Source organism: Colobus angolensis, unplaced genomic scaffold, assembly GCF_000951035.1.
Source record: "Colobus angolensis palliatus isolate OR3802 unplaced genomic scaffold, Cang.pa_1.0 Scaffold262, whole genome shotgun sequence".
NCBI lineage: Eukaryota > Metazoa > Chordata > Mammalia > Primates > Cercopithecidae > Colobus > Colobus angolensis.
Window position 1 is genome coordinate 1,257,808 of NW_012115844.1, and position 17,643 is coordinate 1,275,450.

The 17,643-nt window shown below is 39.2% G+C and overlaps 1 long non-coding RNA gene across 1 annotated transcript in view; it reads right to left on the bottom strand.

Annotated features, from left to right (window-relative positions):
- LOC105515521 overlaps nt 1-12,336 on the bottom strand; it is a 29,007-nt gene extending 16,671 nt beyond the window's left edge. The window contains exon 1 of the long non-coding RNA XR_001002338.1: nt 12,153-12,336. This is a non-coding gene — a long non-coding RNA (uncharacterized LOC105515521). The remainder of the gene's footprint in view (nt 1-12,152) is intronic.
- Between the last annotated feature and the right edge of the window lie 5,307 nt (nt 12,337-17,643).

The window sequence follows — 17,643 nt, forward strand, 5'->3', positions numbered from 1 at the left end:
TTACACTAAGATATTTTAATTAAAAAAAAAAAGTTTTCTGATAGATAACAGTATCCTGATTTTCAAGACTTCCCACATTAAGAAAAAAAGAATAAATGGAATGGACTCTGAACATGTCTTATGTGACTATCAATGTGCCGGGAACAATGTGACTTGGTTGAGTTTAACACCTTATAGCATCACAGGAAGAACAAGGCACATGTGCCATGCACTGTTAGGAAAAGTCAAATTAAATATGTGCTAAATGCTAGTAGGTGTGCTTGAGACACAACTAAAGCAAGGTCTTGAAAGAACTATTCTGGCCCCAACCCCAGAGTCCCAGGATTTTTTTTTAGTTTCAACTTTGTCATTGCCTTGGAGAGCGGTGACCTTCACTGTCCCTTTTGGGTCTTATTTTTCTCCTTTATACAAATGACAAGATTGATTTGAATTGAAAAGATAAGAAAATGACCCAGGCAGTGCTTCTCCAAACGGAGCTTATGCCTGCAACCTGGCATACCAAAAGTTACAGAATAGAAAATAGGCGTCATCTCCTGATAATAAATAATTCAGATACTATCCTTCTGCTAAAATAAATGTAGACATAATGACTTTTGCATACAATGTAAATATTCATACATTTTAAAGATAAAACACAAAGCTTCAAAGACGTATCTAGCTTGCAAGGTATAATAGACAGACTTCTAAGATGGCCCTCAATGATTTACACCTCCTGGCATATACATCCTTTTGCATTTCCCATCCCTTGAGTATATGCTAACCCTAGTCACAGAAAAAGAAATAATTAGTAGGGTGAACAGACAAACTGCAGGATGGGAGAAAATATTTGCAATCTATACATACAACAAGGGTCTTGACATGGTTTGGACCTGTGTCTCGCCCAAATCTCCTGTCACAGTGTAATCCCCAAAGTTGGAGGTGGGGCCTGATGGAAGGTGATTTGTTCACGGAGATGGTTTCTCATGAATGGTTTAATACCATCCCCTTTGTACTGTCCTCATGATAGTGAGTGAGTTATCATGAGATCTTGTCATTTTTAAAGTGTGTAACACCCTCCTCTGTCTCTTCCTTCTGATCCAGCCATGTTTGAAAGTTTCTTCAGGTCACCCCACAAGCCAAGCAGATGCCAGCATCGTGCTTCCTTTACAGCCGCTGAACTGTGAGCTCATTAAACCTCTCTGCTTTATAAATTACCCAGTCTCAGGTATTTCTTTATAGAAATGTGAGAATGGACTAATATAAGTCTAATATCCAGAATTTACAAGAAACTCAAACAACTCAACAAAAAACCCCAAGTAATCTCATTAAAAGTGGGCTAAAGACATTAATAGACATTGTTTAAAAGAATACAAATGGCCAACAAGCATACGAAAAGATGTTCAACATCACTAATTATCTGAGAAATGCAAATTAAAATCACAATGAGATACCATTTTACACAAATCAGAATGGCTATTACTAAAAAGACAAAAAATAACAGATTGGTCAAAATTTTGGAGAAAAAGGAGCTCTTATACACTGTTGGTGGGAATGTAAATTAGTACAATCTCTATGGAAAACAGCATGGCTAGTTCTCAAACAACTAAAAATAGAACTACCATAGAATCTAGCAATTCTACTACTGAGTATCCATCCAAAGGCAGGAAAAAAATCATAAAAAGATACCTGCACTGCAGCACAATTCACAATAACAAAGATACAGAATCAACCTAAGTATCCAACAATGGAAGATTAGATTAAATGAGGTATATATACACAGTGAAATACTATTCATTCATAAAAAAGAATGTCTTTTACAGCGCCATGCATGGAACTGAAGGCCATTATCTTAAGTGAAACAACTCTGACACAGAAAGAAAAATACCAAATATTCTTGCTTGTAAGTGGGAGCTAAAGAATATGTAAACATGGAAACAAAGAGTAGAATGATGGACAATAAAAACCTAGAGGTGTGCTGGGGTGGGAGGGGGGTCTTGATGGGAGGTCACTTGGCAAGTTCAATGTGCATTGCTCCAGTGCAAGCCTTGAGTTCACCACAACGAAATATATCAATGTAGCAAATTGCACTTACACCCTATGAATGTATATTTTTTTAAAAAAAGGAAATAGAATACAGCAAAAGTAATAGAAATAAATTTGCAAGTTTGGGTTAGAGAAAATTAGAAACTCTCACTCTCTCTCTCTCTCCTCTCATTTAATCCCACCGATGAAGCCAGTTTTCATGTTGTCAACTGCCCTACTGAGATGACCACCCGGTCAGAAACAGCCAGCAAAGAACTAAAGCTCTCAGTCAGACCACCCACAAGGACTGAACCCTGCCAATGACTAGATGCATGAACTTGCAAGCATATTCTTCCGTATTTGAGTCTTGAAATGATTGCAACCCTGGCTGACCCTTTGATTGTAAGAGATCCAGTGACCCCAGATAAGGTGTACCTGGATTTCAGCCCCATGGAAACAATGAGATAATATAGGTTTGTTATTGTGGTAATCTGTTATGCAATGCAACATACCCAAGGGATCACTTTGGGCTGTGGTCAGAAACACCCACTAAAATAATCTCTCCCTTGTCTCTGCCATTAGCAGCAGTTGGTGGAAATGTCTATGAAACATCCTTAAGAAGAGCAATATTTAATTAGGTGAGGGTAAGTAAAGGGGTGTTCCATTGAAAGTGTGACTCCTCAGATTCCAGATCTGTAGAAAAAAAACTTCTCTGGGTGGGAAGGAATTTATTTCTGCTGCTCCTTCTCAATAATTTTTTTGAAATAAATGAAAGTGAGGGAGATTTGTAAAGACTGCCTTTGGAGATAGTAAATGAAATTATTATTGGCATCCATAACTCAAAGACAATGTGGATGAAGATGTGTAATGTGAATGTAAACTGTGAAATTTTTATATGTGTTTTATTTCACTTTAACGTGGAAGTGTGGGTTGGCAGACAGACTTATATAGGTGGCAGATATTTCTTACAATTAGCAGAAATTATTTACTAGTTTGTGCTTATCATAGGAAAAATGGAGGTTCTAGAGCAGGACAACCTGAGTTAAAATTCCAGCTCATCTGCTCACTAGTAGGGCAAGTAAATTGCCTCTGTTTCTTCCTCTGTAGAATGAGTATAATAATAATAATAATAGCTCTTTATTGATTTGTTGTAAGGATCAAATGAATTAATTTTTGACATGTTGCATAAATTATCTATTACTACATCTATGTAACAAACAACCCTCAAACTTAGTGGCTTAAAACAACAATGTCTTTTTGCTTATGAGTCTACAGGTAATCTGGATGGCTCTGCTGATCTGAACTAGTATTGGTAGATCTCAGCGGGACTGGCTCAGGAGTCTGAGGTCAGCTGGTGGGTTGGCTGGGGGCTGGTTTCTCTAGGGTGGTCTCATTTACATTTTCTGGCGGTTGGGTAACTGTTGGCTGGGGTGATGGAATTTGCATGGGCCACATGTCTCAGATCTTTCAGTACCCTACCTTGAACTTGTCCATAAGGTAGCAGCAGTGTTCCAAAAGAAAAAGAGGAAGCATGCAAGACTTTTGACACCTAGGCTTCTAACTGGCACAACACCACTTCTGCCTTGTTTTATGGGTCAAAGAAAACCACAAGTCCAGCCTAGACTCTACCATTTGATAGAACTACAAATTCATACAACAAAGGGAAGGGAATAATTGTCACTATCTTTGCCAACAATCCTCCATAGTTGTTGGAACTGAAATGTTAGCTATTGTTACTATGATTAGATGAGATTGTGGCATAATAATAAATAAAATCCTAGAATATCAGAGTTTTAAGAGCCCTCAGAGAACAATTAGTTTATATACTCAATGTTTTTATTGTATAAATAGGAAATGTAAGGAAAGCCAAGCCATTTGTTTTAGGTTTCTTGTTTAATGATAAGCTTGGACTAAAACCCAAATCTTCTGACACCTGGGCAATATTCTTCTCAAAGACTCTGAATCCTAATATATATGACTATCTATGAATGTACATGACTACATTATTATTATTTATATATATACATGTAATTAGAGTCATATTTTTACTTAGTCTACAAAGTATTTTCTAGATATTTGCTTCTTTACTTGTTAAAGGCATCTGAATGCAAAGATTTTGTTTTTTTTTTGTGTGTGTGTGTGCTGATTGTATTCAGTGACGCCTAAAGGATGCTATCAAGGATCTTTGGACAAGGATCACAGAATGTTGAATTGAAAACATTTCCCAAAGCCCCAAGACATATTTCAACACTCACCTCCAGAAACCATTGTTGCATGGCTGCCCAAGATAAGACCGGCCCTATTTTATAATTCAGCTTTACTTCACAGCAGAGGGAGTGAGGCAGAGCATCATAAACCCAGCCAATGGAATGTGTTATAAAAGCCCTTGTTCTTTTACCCTAAGGACAAGCTGTGGAGAAATGATATGGAAAATGTGGATATAGAGTCCCTGCTTCGAGAGAGCAGTGAATTCTTAGAAAAGTCAGTGCAATCCTCCCAGTCACTATAATTGCCATGGAAGCCCAGAGGGCTACGCATGGAGACACAATTGTGTTTGCTGCTGCTGTTGTTGTTGTGTTGCCATTTTTGGTTGTTGCTCTAATGGTCCTCGGCACATGGCATGGCGTCATTCATGCATTTGGGGAATATCTCAATAATGGGGAGCCAAGTGTTTTTTCCTTGTGTGTTGCTTTTGTCAGGGTGATCTAGATCGTGCTACAGTAACAATCAATTCCCAAACCCCAATATGTTAAAACAAGAAATGTGTGTTTCTTACTCTCATGAAATGCTCATTATGGATAAACTGGAAGCTGTACTATTTCTCTCTCCAGTGCTCAGGTTGGCAGAACAGCCCACTCAAAATAACTGCAGATTGTTGTTGCAGAGAAGAAAAGATAGTGATTGAGAACTGGTTCTAAGGTGTTTTCCCAAAAGAGGTTGGCAAAGCAACTCTTACAGCCATGCCTAACTGCAAGGGAAGAGAGAAGTACAATTTTACAAGATGCCCAGAAAAAAAACCCAGAAACTGTAATACTTTGAGGAATTTGAATGTCTACTAGGCACATACCATCAAGTTAAGGTTACATTAGAGGCTAATGAGTGGCAGGTATATGAATATGTGCATCAACATTAAACCCTCGGATTTTATGACAAAGCTTACAATGTCCCATTCTCTTCAGGCAAATGAGATTCTCCCTCGTTTCACTCCTACTTATTAGAAAGATACAGACAAAGCAGTAAGACTTCTGTTCAGGGGTGATCTCTTCTTTACTCCCATCCCATGGTAACCATCTCATATGCTATTTTTATGGGATTTTGTTTCACGAAATTCCTTCTCTCTTCTGTATCTCCAGACACATCATGTATCTGGTGTCCCCACTCCCAGCGATCACCCTTTCTCTTCCCATCTTTTCACAATCAAGAATCTTAAGCATACTCAGAAGCAACTCTGTTCACTCTCTAGTCTCACATTCATCACACTTTCAGGTTCTACTCATACTCTAAGGGGAGAGAATAAGGAAAGGGTGAGAGTCCATGAGGTCATCTTAGAATTCTGCCTGCCACACCAAAGGCCAAAGAACAAGAAATGTCAAGTATAGGTAGGAGCACTATTTCACTTGCTTAAAATCTTTAACCCAATAGGATAACACCTGTTGAACAGAAGAAAAAAAGTGAATGAGTAAGAACATGACTGAGGCCTCTGAATCATTTTCTATAAGGCTACCTTTATCCCTAACAGGTAGTACCTGTAGTACTTGTTAGTAGTACCCTGGGGGAGTGTACTACCTGTTAGGGGTAGACTACCCAGACATCATGGATATCTTGGTCATCTGAAAATCCTGGCACCCCAACAGGAATGCTTCTCACTGTCTTACCCTCAATGTGGCATAATGCCCTGGCATAAAACCTCTGCCACTGGATGGTCAGAGTTCACATTCCACCTATCCTTTTACTATTTTGTCATGCTATCCAAAGTCACCGAACCTCACGTAGACTTAGCCTTTTTTTTTTTTTTTGTAAATATAACAATAATAACTGCCTCATAGTGTTTTCACAAAGATTAATTAAAATGTTGTAAGCACTCATCTAGGCACACGCTGAGTGCTGAACAAATATTAGTTACCATTGTTATTACTGCTGTTGTCACTTTCACCTATTCCTTTAAAGCATCAGCACCTTGTTGCTCACCTCTTTTCTTTTCCCTCCCGTTAGTCTTCTTCTTTCACAGAAACAATCAGAAGCCTATTACATTTGCTAAAGTGCTGATACCAGCAAAACAAAATCACCTCTTAGCCAGCTCACTCTCCCAAAAAGGAGTAGGATTAATTTGTGCTCCCTCCCTACCACCCACTTCCTGGAACTAGACCACAAGGCAGAAAGTAGAACATGGGGGCTGAGAAGGCCTTCTATTTTCTTTGTTTGAATACAGTGATGTGGACAGAAAGGGCCTAAAGAGAGGCTAAAGGTCTCAAAAAGACAATCACAGATGGTTTATTAGAAATGGCTTTTCCATTAACCATCTGTGTGACCTTGGGCATGTTGTACTTCACCACTGCAGTCCTGTGTCCACTCCTTTGCAGAAAGAGGAGCTTACCCTGTGAGATCTGGCATCTCATACTGACATTCTGACATCCGTGATACGAGGGCAGCACTGCAAACAGCCCAGAGCCTCCTGTGTAGGAATGGAACACACATTGTCCTGATGGCTGAGGAAGGTTCGGCTCATGGATTTGGCCAGCCTTGTATTGCCAGCAAAGAAAATGGTACCTCCCTCCATGAGATAAAGCTGAAAGTCATGGAGCAGAAAGGCAGCAGAAATGGAAACTCATTGATACCAATACTCTCCAGGTCTATAATATTACATTGGATTCTACAGAGCCCTTCCAGGTACACCATCAATCTAGATTTCACAAACAATGGCATGGGGTAGGTAGAGTGGTTATTCGTATCTCCATTTGTGAGAGACCTACGTTGAGGCCTCTGCCCAAGATGAGAGCAAAGGTTAAGACCCAGATGTGGCATGGTAAACAAGTTAACGAGATTTTAGGTCTATAGCCTTAGATTTTTGTCTGTTGTCTCTCTGCTAGTTGACCTTGGAACAAGACCTTTTACAAATTCTCTACTCTGAGATTTGCACTTTCCTGGCCTATAGAGGAGGAATAATAATAATAATAACTAAAATATCAAAGAGTGATGGCAAGGTCTGCATCAGATCATGTATATGATTCCACTACACTGACTATAAAATGGTGAGCTTAGTTAGTTTTTTTGAATTGCCGTGGCACCTGGCACTGCATTGTACTCACTCTTCCAGAAATGATCACCCATAGACAGGCAAAATAATCTACATCATGTGTCTGGCAGATTTATATTCCTGAAGCTACTCCTTCATCTATCTCATTCTGTGTGTCACGTCACAGGCTTAGCAAACCCCTTACACTTCTCTCGCCAAATCTATATCCCTATCTTAAAAACTATCACAAGCTTCAACCTCACCAATGACTTGTATGGTGATTAGACCCTCTTAATTCAGCCACTGCCCCCTGCACTGAACTCAGAGATGGATGGTGGCCTGTCAATCTGTCCAATTGGGTAATATCTACCTTGGTAGAGAGACACTACCTACCTGATTATTAGCAGGCCACAAGAAACAGAAGGAACACACACGTTAAAGAGGAGTAAAAATAAGTAACTCCAACTCTAAGCTGTTGGAACTTTAAATTATTTTGAGCCTTAAAGGAATAAGATCATAGGGTCTGAGTCAGGTGATAGGCAACTGCAACATAGGCAGCTGTAAACTTTGTTTTTCTTACTATGGATTAGCCTCCTCCCTCACCTATAGTGTTTTGTAAAATGTAAATGACCAGGGAAGGGAAGACCCCCTACCCTCTTATTGTTGATTTTTGTTACAGAGTTACTTCCCTCTTACCTCTCTCACACGAAGACCACGGCTGTCAAATTATCTAATCTAGCAGTCCCAAACTTTTTGACACTAGGGACGAGTTTCACAAACGATAATATTTTCATGGGCGGGGGTAGAGTGGGAGGGATGGTTTCCAGATGAAACTGTTCCACAAGAAGTATGCAACATAGGTCCCTCACATGCACAGTTCACAGCAGGGCTCGTACTCCTATGAGAATCTAATGCCAACGCTGATCTGACAGGAGGCAGAGCTCAGGGGGTAATGCTTGCCCAACCACTCTCACCTTCTGCTGAGTGGCCCAGGACCACTGGTCTGTAGCCCAGGTCTTGGGGACCTCTGGTCTACTGGAAGGTTAAATATACTCTTTTAAATTGGAAAGGAAACGAAAACAGGTTGTGCAGAAAAGAAAATCTGTAACCAATTAAATTGTTGTAACTCATAAACCAGCTTTGTATAGAAAATGCTGTAATCCTGTTAAATTTTTGTGTTTGTTTTCTTCCTTCATAGGCAAAATCTTAACTTTTAACTTCAAAGAACTGACCTCACTTCTCTGATGTCTGTGTTTCCCAGGTGGCCGTTCCCAGCTTTTTGTGTGACTACCCTCTTTAAACTGGATTCTGATCTTTCTGATTATTTCTCTCCCAGCTCTGCCACTGGCCTGCTGGGCGACTTTGGTGAAGTCACTGAATCCATCAGAAGCACAGTTTCCTTTCCTACAAAGTAGACAATACAATTCTTGTCCTCCAGTCCCACAGATTTCTGAGCATCAATAATGGAGGTGTTGTAGAATCGCTTTGTGAATTCATGTGCTGCAGAGACAGTCCTTGTTCATGATTTGTTATTTAAATATTGTAATTTTGTTTGATTGTTTACTGAAGTCATGTCTGAAAACTCCCATCTGTAACTAATCTCTGACTCAATGAACTTCCCATGATAATGTTTTAAGAGAGAAAAAGAAAGAAAAATCATATTCTGGATACCTACTAAAAGCTAAGTAATATATTAAATTTACTTGTATTGCTTATCTCATTTTAGTCCCCCAACAACCCTCTGAGGAAAATAGGATTCTCTCTTCCCAGAAGGTAAGCGACTCTCTTGGGTTTCTGGCCTGAGTGACCACAGGCTTAGTGATGCTAATGACAGATAAAGGAGGATTCATGGGCTCTGAGCAGATCCTGGGGGGTTACTTGCTGATATACCCAGAGGGAGCTGTCCTGCAGGCAGGCAGAACTCAAGTCTGCACCTGGAAGGGGTCTTGGCTGAGCCTGGACACTTGTGGGTCATACATGATGAGGAAAATGAGACTGAGTGTGTGAATGTGGTCAGTCAGGGAAAATGTATAGACTGAAATATGGAGACTACAATGGAATACTTGGGACTAATATTTAAAAAATGGACTGAAGAAGAGAATGAGATGGAGAAGATTCAGGAACTGCTAGAGAAGCAAGGGGAGTGTGACAGTGAAGAAAGATCTCACTTAATGTTAGGCTTTTGGAAATGGCAACTCCAAACAAAATGATGTGTGACAAAACCAATTTTACCAGAGACTAATTGATATTAACAAGACTTAAGTTTGTACGCCATATTCTGGTCAGAAAAACATCATTATACTTCTAAATGGAAACTCCAAACATTCTAATATTAAACGTTGACATAAATATGAGATAAGCATGTATTGAAGAAAGCTTAATAAAAACAAGTTAGATAATCATTTACTCATTTATTCTAGTACAGGGTTTTGGGTGGCTGGAGCCTGTCCCAGCAACTCAGGAGCCAAGTGAGACCCAACCCTGGCCAGGATGCCGTCCCATCACAGCACACACTCACGCCCACATCCACACTCCTTCGGACTGGGACCACTGAGACACACCAACAAACCTAATGTGCAGTTTTGACGTGTGAGAGGAAACTGGAGTACTCAGAGAAAACACATGCAGACACAGACGTGGAGAGAACTTGCAAACTCCATACAGACAGTGGCCCCAGCTGGGCATCAAATTTTTTTCATAAACGTTATAATGAAACATTGTTGAATTAAACAACATTATTTGAGAAATTGCTACATGCCACTGCCAAATTCAGCAAGAGGAATTTCAAATAGGAGGAAGAGTTTGACGATGCTTACAATTGTTTGAATTTTATAATATAAGGATTAAAAAATGTCCAGTGAATTTGGCAGTAACTTCTTCATTAACCACAGGGAGGCCATCTTCAGTGGAGTTATGGCAGAGGAAGGCTGCACCACTGCGGTTTAAGGAATGAGTGAGAAGGGAGGAGCATGCAGAGAGAATTAGTTGACAACCCCATGAGAAAGTACAGACTGGTGAGTGATAACCGGGAGAGGATGAAGCCTCCAGGGAGAGGGTTGTGCATGCAAAATGGCTGATAAACTTATAGAAAGCCAGCAGTTGTTTGCAGAGGAATGGTGAATCTGGAGTCCTGACATCTTGTGCACTACTCAGAGACAGCTGAAGAAATGTGGTAGCAGCCCAAAGCTGAAAAGAGACATTGGCAAGCTACAGCACGTCCAACAAAAGTGATGAACATAAGAAAGTAGTTCAACATTTCCGATGATGCACATACACACAATATACACAAAACACATATACAACATATGCATCACACACACATTGAGCACACAGCACACACAACACAACATGCAAACACATATACAACACATGCATGTTACACACATACACACAACATGCATAAACCATGTATACAATGCATCATATGCACACCAGACATACATTACATACACAGCACATCCAGTACAGGTAACACACATGTACAATATACATCCACCCACTAGACAACACACATAGCATATATGGGACACACATGTGCATATATGCACCACGTGCTTGTATGCACAAAACATCCACATAACACATACACACACACGTAAACGCACACACACACACACACAGTAGAATTGCCTAGCAAGCCAAGGATGTACATACCATAGTCCCAGCAAGAAGCATGGGAGGAAGGGAAGAGATTGATGTGTACTAGTCTTTGAAGGGCTACAAGCTCACGTGTTTAATCAAGCAGAGAGAAGAGAAGGCAACCAAGAAAAAAAGCATGAGAACAAGATGTGCTCACCTTCAGTCTTTGCCAGTGTAAGCCACAGTACCATTGTGGGAGCAGAAACTGTAACGCTCTGAGCATACCCTTGGGTGTCCAGCACCGAACTGGAGTGAACTACTATTCCTTTACAAAAAAGAAAAGACACTCAGACTGTCCCCCCCTTTCTTTTTATCTGCAATAAATGAGTGGTCTCTTGGAAACTCTCACATGTCTACTTCAAATGTGCTGTTTGAAATGCTGAATATAAATCATTGTACTATAAAGACACATACACATATATGTTTATCGCAGTGGTATTTACAATAGCAAAGACAGGGAACCAGCACAAATGCCCATTAACGATAGACTGGATAAGGAAATTGTGGTACATATACACCATAGAATACTATGCAGCCATAAAAAGGAATGAGATCATGTCCTTTGTGGGAACATGGATGAAGCTGGAAGCCATCAGCCTCAGCAAACTAACACAGGAACAGAAAACCAAACACCACATGATCTCACTCTTAAATGGGAGCTGAACAATGAAAATACATGGACACAGGGAGGGGAACAACACACACTGGGGCCCATTGGGAGTGAGGGGTGAGGGGAGGGAACCTAGAGGACGAATCAATAGGTGCAGCAAACCACCATGGCACATGTATGTAACAAAGCTCCACGTTCTGCACGTGTAACCTGGAACTTCAAGTTAAAAAAAAGAAAAGAAAAAACAAATGCTGAAGTCATCGGGAGACCATTACATATAGTCTCTACAGACTCAATTCCTGTTGATAGAAAAAAGAGACTTAAACAAAGGGCACTGGGCCAAACCTGAGGTAGAAAGAAAAGACGTTTTCTGCCATTGATGGGCATCATCATTTCATACTAAGGCCACCCCTCCATGATGAGTCTTGGAAAGTGTTTTATCTGACTGAGTTCTTTTTTGTTTTCTACATAGGAAGAATCCCAGACAAACGTGAAAATTCATTCTCTTCCTTGTTGCCTCCAGTGAAAAGAGATGGGGATGAGGGAGAAAGTTACCATTTACTCTTTTTTTTTTTTGAAAGGTTTTTCCTATTTTCTTATTCCCCCCTGAGTAAAAAACTCTGGAAATGGTCTCCAGGCTCTCAACAATATTCTGTTTTCATTTTTTACCGCATTTTCTTTCTTTCCCAGGTCTCTTCTGACAGTGCCAAGTTGCACACTGGGTTGTCATAGAATGTTCTGAAGTTGTGTAAAAGGAACTGGCACAAAGGAAAAGAAAATTTTTTCTCCTACTCTGCTTAAATTAGTCATTGTCTCCAGCAGCGATATCCATTTCCTGTTACTTTCCTGGTCTGGCTTCTTTTTTTTTTCCTGCAGATATTCTGATTTGAGCTCAGTGCATACATTCACTCCAGAAGTTCCCAGGATGCCAAGAAAGATCCTTGCCAACGGACCTTATCATGTTCCTCTTGAAATGGTTTTGTCATTCTTTGGATGACTGTGGAACATCTAGTCTCATACGTGCCTATTTTTTTTTATTGGGTTTCTGCACAGTCACAACCCAATAATGCACAATGGTAAGATATCCCAACTGACACAAAACTAAAGAGTCAAAATACCCTCCGTTGTCAATCGCTGCCTAGCTCAGAGGCTGTTTCAAGATTTGCCTTGAGTTCAAAGAATTGGCCCAAGGTGCATTTATCTTTGAAAATACATGTTCTGTACAGTGCTTTTTCCTTTCGCCTGGGAAAGTCCTGGTTTGTGTCTATCACCCAGGAGTAATCATTTATAGCACCCATTTCATTCTCACAAGTGTCTCAGTTTGCACAGCAAGTTCCATAGCCAGCAAGGATACAGTATACATTGGAGACACAAAGATAGAAAAGACAGTATCCTTGCCTTAGAGAAGCTCAGTCTTTTTAGAAAGACAGGCAAGTAGATAATTATAATATAAGAGCTAAGATAAATATATGAATAGAGTTATATGACTTCGTCCCACTGTCTCTGTGTCCCTTCTGTCCAGCACACTGTCCAGAAGACAGAGGTGTTTGGTAATTTTATTGTTGCTGCTTTTGTTTTAACCAATCACGGTGTTCTTTCTTTAGAGAGAACGTTCCCAATAACGGGTCATTCTCCCTTCTTTCTGCCCCATCTTTTCTTGCTCCATTCTTTTCTTTCATAATTCTTGAGTGTCCTGGACATATAACCTCAAAAAAAAAAATAATCAAGAGCACGGATGAAAATCACAAGGGTAACAAACTTACATACTAGCTCAGAGTTCCTCCTCAATCTTTGCAGAAAAATCACAGGAGGTGCTGTTGCTGTCCCTCCCCACATGTTCTGTAGCCCTGAGTGCCAAGTTACATCTGCCCTGATGGCCCCGATTTGTAGCTTTTTCCAGCTGTTTCTGCTTCTGCTGCGTTGGCTACTGGCAATATAGGCAGGTCTCACTAATAATACTTAAGATCGATTCTCATGTTTTATCCAAATACAGTCAAGTTAATGCTGGGATTGACCTAACGGCCCCTGCTATGCCCAGGGAGAGCATGATCACTGCCAAAATCATGGGGTATGGCCTCACTCTTCTGTGGCCATGCATAAGGGCCCTTCTTGAGATGAGGGCAGGTGCGTCTCCACCCCAGTTACAATTCTTCTTATTTTCTGAAAAGGATGACTTCACTTATCATTTACTCATAAGATTCTTTTTGCAAGCAACTCTTGTGTACAACTCCCACAAATGAATCATTCAAGCTGGGAGGTTCCATCTGAGTAAAAATGCAGCCCCCATCTACAAATGTTGAATGTTCCTGGATAATTTTTATCAACTTTTAAATTAAAATGTCATTACAAATTTAAGACAGAAGGAAAGGGTAGGAGAGAGGCCAGGATGGGAGAAGTGTTTTAGAATGTATTGAGTTGTGTAAGCTGTTTCTTTACTTCTTTACGCTAAAGTGTTCTGAATTTCTGACATTTTGATATTTTTAGTAGCTTCAAATCCTGAAGTTTGTGAGTGGAAAATTGTGAGGCACTGACTTGCCAAGTGACAAAGAAATAAAAACAAAAATGAAAACCAGAAAAGTTAAGTGAACAACTGCAATTCTGTGAGATAAAGGCTAAAGCTGAGATGAGAGCAGAGACTTCTGACGGCACAGAGGCAGGTGACTAACTGGGGGATGGAGGGAGGCAAGAACATAGGATGTTATTGTCTCTCAGTCTCTTCTTGGGTTATTCCCTAAGACACCTTGTCTCCTAAGATTATTAAGTTCTTCCATGAAAAGGACAGTATTTTATTTCTCTGCCTCATTTATCCATATTACTTTATAGTGCTGGCACAGTGGAGAAGCTTCAAACACAGGTGGTTGCTTGCCTGCTTGCTTGTTTGATTGATTGAAAAAACAAAAAGAGAGAGGAAAAGAGATACTCTGGAAAAGTCCTAGAGCAGTTGACTATTACTCTCAAATCTTCCAGTAATTCTCCATGTGACCTTGAACAACCACTTACCTCTTAGTTTTTTCAACTGTAAAATAAGTATGACCAGATAATCAGCAAGTTCCAAACTAGTTTTTAAACTTCAGGAGCCTATAATTGTGGCTGTTAGATGAAGTTAAAGGAGAAACTGTAGGGCTTGATAACGCATACACAAAAGCCATTTTAAGGGCTGAATTTGGACCTTGGTTTCTCTATTATAAATCAAAGATATTAGAATAGATTATCTTTTTTATTGCCTCCTTCGAAAACACAAGAAATATCTGAATCAAAATGCTAATCTTCATCTTCAAAAACCAAATTCCAATGACATAGCATCAGTCCTCAACAAGGAAAAGGAATAGACTTTATTCACATATAATTCACTGGCTCATGGATAAGAAGCCTATATTTTCAGTGGGTTCATTTTTATCTAAGTCATAAAATCTCAATTCTGTCCCAAACATGGTATTTTCCTTTTCAATACAAGAGGCAATTCATTTTACTGTTACTTGAAACTAAAGGAATCCAATAAGCTGGATTGGAGCCAAAGAAGACCATAATGACAAAATGATTGATCCTTTCATAATGCTATTCTAAGATTGGAGAAATGCAATATAGACAATATTCATTTATACCACCAATCAGTATTCATCTCTGTAACAGAATGTAATACTCCTTTGCATTCATTAAGTACCTGCCACCACTAGAAATACAAAGTAAAAGGCATTCACTGTTAATTTTCAGGCATGGTCAAATATTATTTGTTATGTCCCCACTGACATGAAGAATCTACATGGGAACTTGAGGCAGAAATGTCAGCTCTTTTGCATAGTGAGAACAATAAAAGTAGTGTGTCTGGAATCCATTGGTGGAAGCAGAAATTAAGTAAGCAGATAGTATTTGAAAATAAGGACCAAAAAAAAGGATATTTTAAGCAATGTGAGCTGCCCAACAGTGGAGGCTGGCAAAAGATGTTAATCCCAGAGATGAGGCTCTAGACGAGTTGCATTACATGCCACCTTGGTAAATCTTTGCAGCACCCATCTGAGACAAATTTTAATTTCCATCACACAGATGAAAAGGCAGAGTCTCGAGGGAGTTAAGCCCTTCTCCTTGAGCTGTTGAGCTGTTACATGATTAAGCCAAAACTTGAAATGAATTTTGACTGATCCTAAAAGTCCATGTATTTTCATTATGTTACAGTGTATTCATGAAGTAGTTTCATTTCATCCCCTAATATTCTCAAAGAAAGGCCAGCTGATAAAAACATTAGGAATAGTGAATATTTTTTGAGTTCTTTACGTCTACCATCCTTGGTTGAGAATAGTCCTGAACTATTTGAGGTCTTCAGGAACACCTCCCTGTCAAGTATTCTGTACTAACTTAATGGGGCAGGTGTCATAATTGAGAAATGTCACAAGGCTGTATGAATCCTGTGGATGGCAAAGCTTAACATGGAAGGCTTTCTGAAGGAATAGAAAGGTAGAGGAAGGTCTAGTGCCCCTATCATGAGCTGACTACTCTTCCAAGCCTTCCTCAGACTCACTAAGATCTTGTGATTTTCAAGTTTCTCCCAGCCACCTACCAAGACAATGCTGGGGAAACGTCTCTGAGCTTACTACAGTGGTCATGCTGTTCTTGAATCCTTGTACTTATGGAGGGCTTATCACCACCCCAAAACCATGCTCACTAAAGTTTGATCTACGATGTGCTGAATCGTTCCATTTTTGTGTAGCTCTAACTCCTAGAAAATGTTCTATGTATTCGGTTGAGTATTTTTTATAATTTCAAACCACTTATCTTTTTTGTCATTTGAAGTCAAACAGAAAAAAATTAACATGAGCCTTTAAAGTACTTCAGAAAAAACATATACTTTCCCAAGAGTATGATGGTGGAGATGGTGAAGGTGTCACCCAGACACAAGTTCATTCTTAGTTTGCTTCTTGCCTGTGCTATGAATACTTGATCATAGGTAGGTTATTTTGTCTGACAAACCCCTCTACACCAAGCCATAGATTTCTTCTCTGAAAAATGAGTGGGTTGGATGTAATGAATTTCTGAAGCTTCACCCATGATGTATTCGAGGTGAGTCTCTTCGACCCTTCAGAATAAACAGAGCTAGTTTATTCATGCCCTGCTCTTGCTGTTTCCCAGGATTTTCACTGGGAAGAGGAATTTAGTCCTTGTGCACATTTTACCACATAACCTAAGGATCCTCCCATAAGGCACTTTTCATCTTGTTCTTACCACCTAATCTCAAGGATCCAGAGCAAGAAAAACTGTCTCATCCCCTTCTCCCACAAAAATATAGCATTGCATTTCAAATGTGCTTAACTTAAAACACACACCATTGCCATCACCATTAGCAGCCTGGGCCTGAAACTTTTATTAATATTTCCAAATATTCTCCTATCAGAGTCCATTTTATGTCTTAACAACTTGTTGAGATATCATTGATATATGTGAATAAAAATCTTACAGCTAATATAATACTCAATGGTGAAAATATGAAAGCTTTTCCTCCAAGAACAGGAACAAGTTGAAGATACCCACTTTCATCTGTTCTGTTCAACATGTGCTGGAAATCCTAACCAGAGCAGTAGGGCAAGAAAAAGAAATAAACATCACCAGAATTGGAAAGGAAGTAGTAAAATTTTCTGTTTGCAGATAACATGATCTTACATATAAAAAATTTCTAAAGACGTCATAAAAGAACAATTAGAACTAACAAATCAATTCAGTAAATTCCAGGACACAAAATCAATATGTAGAAATCAGTGGTATTTCTATACATTAAGAATGAACACCTAAAAATGAATTTTTAAGTAAATCTCATTTATAAAAGCTTCAAAAAGCATAAAATACTCAGGAATAAACTTAAGAAGATAAAAGACTTGTACACTAAAAACTACAAAACACTGGTGAAGAAATTAAAGAAGACACAAGCAAATGGAAAGACATCTTGTGTTCAATGATTGGAAGACCTAGTATTCTTAAAATGTTTATACAACCCCAACTAATTTACAGATTCAATGCTATTCCTTTCAAAGTACTTTAAAAAATGAACCCTTGAAGTAATCTTTATATTTTGAAATAGTTTTTTTTTAATCACAAAATGCATTATAGGTAATAATTCTTAATTTCTTGATTACTGCTTGTACTAATCAATGATCCATGTCACCCAACTTTGAAA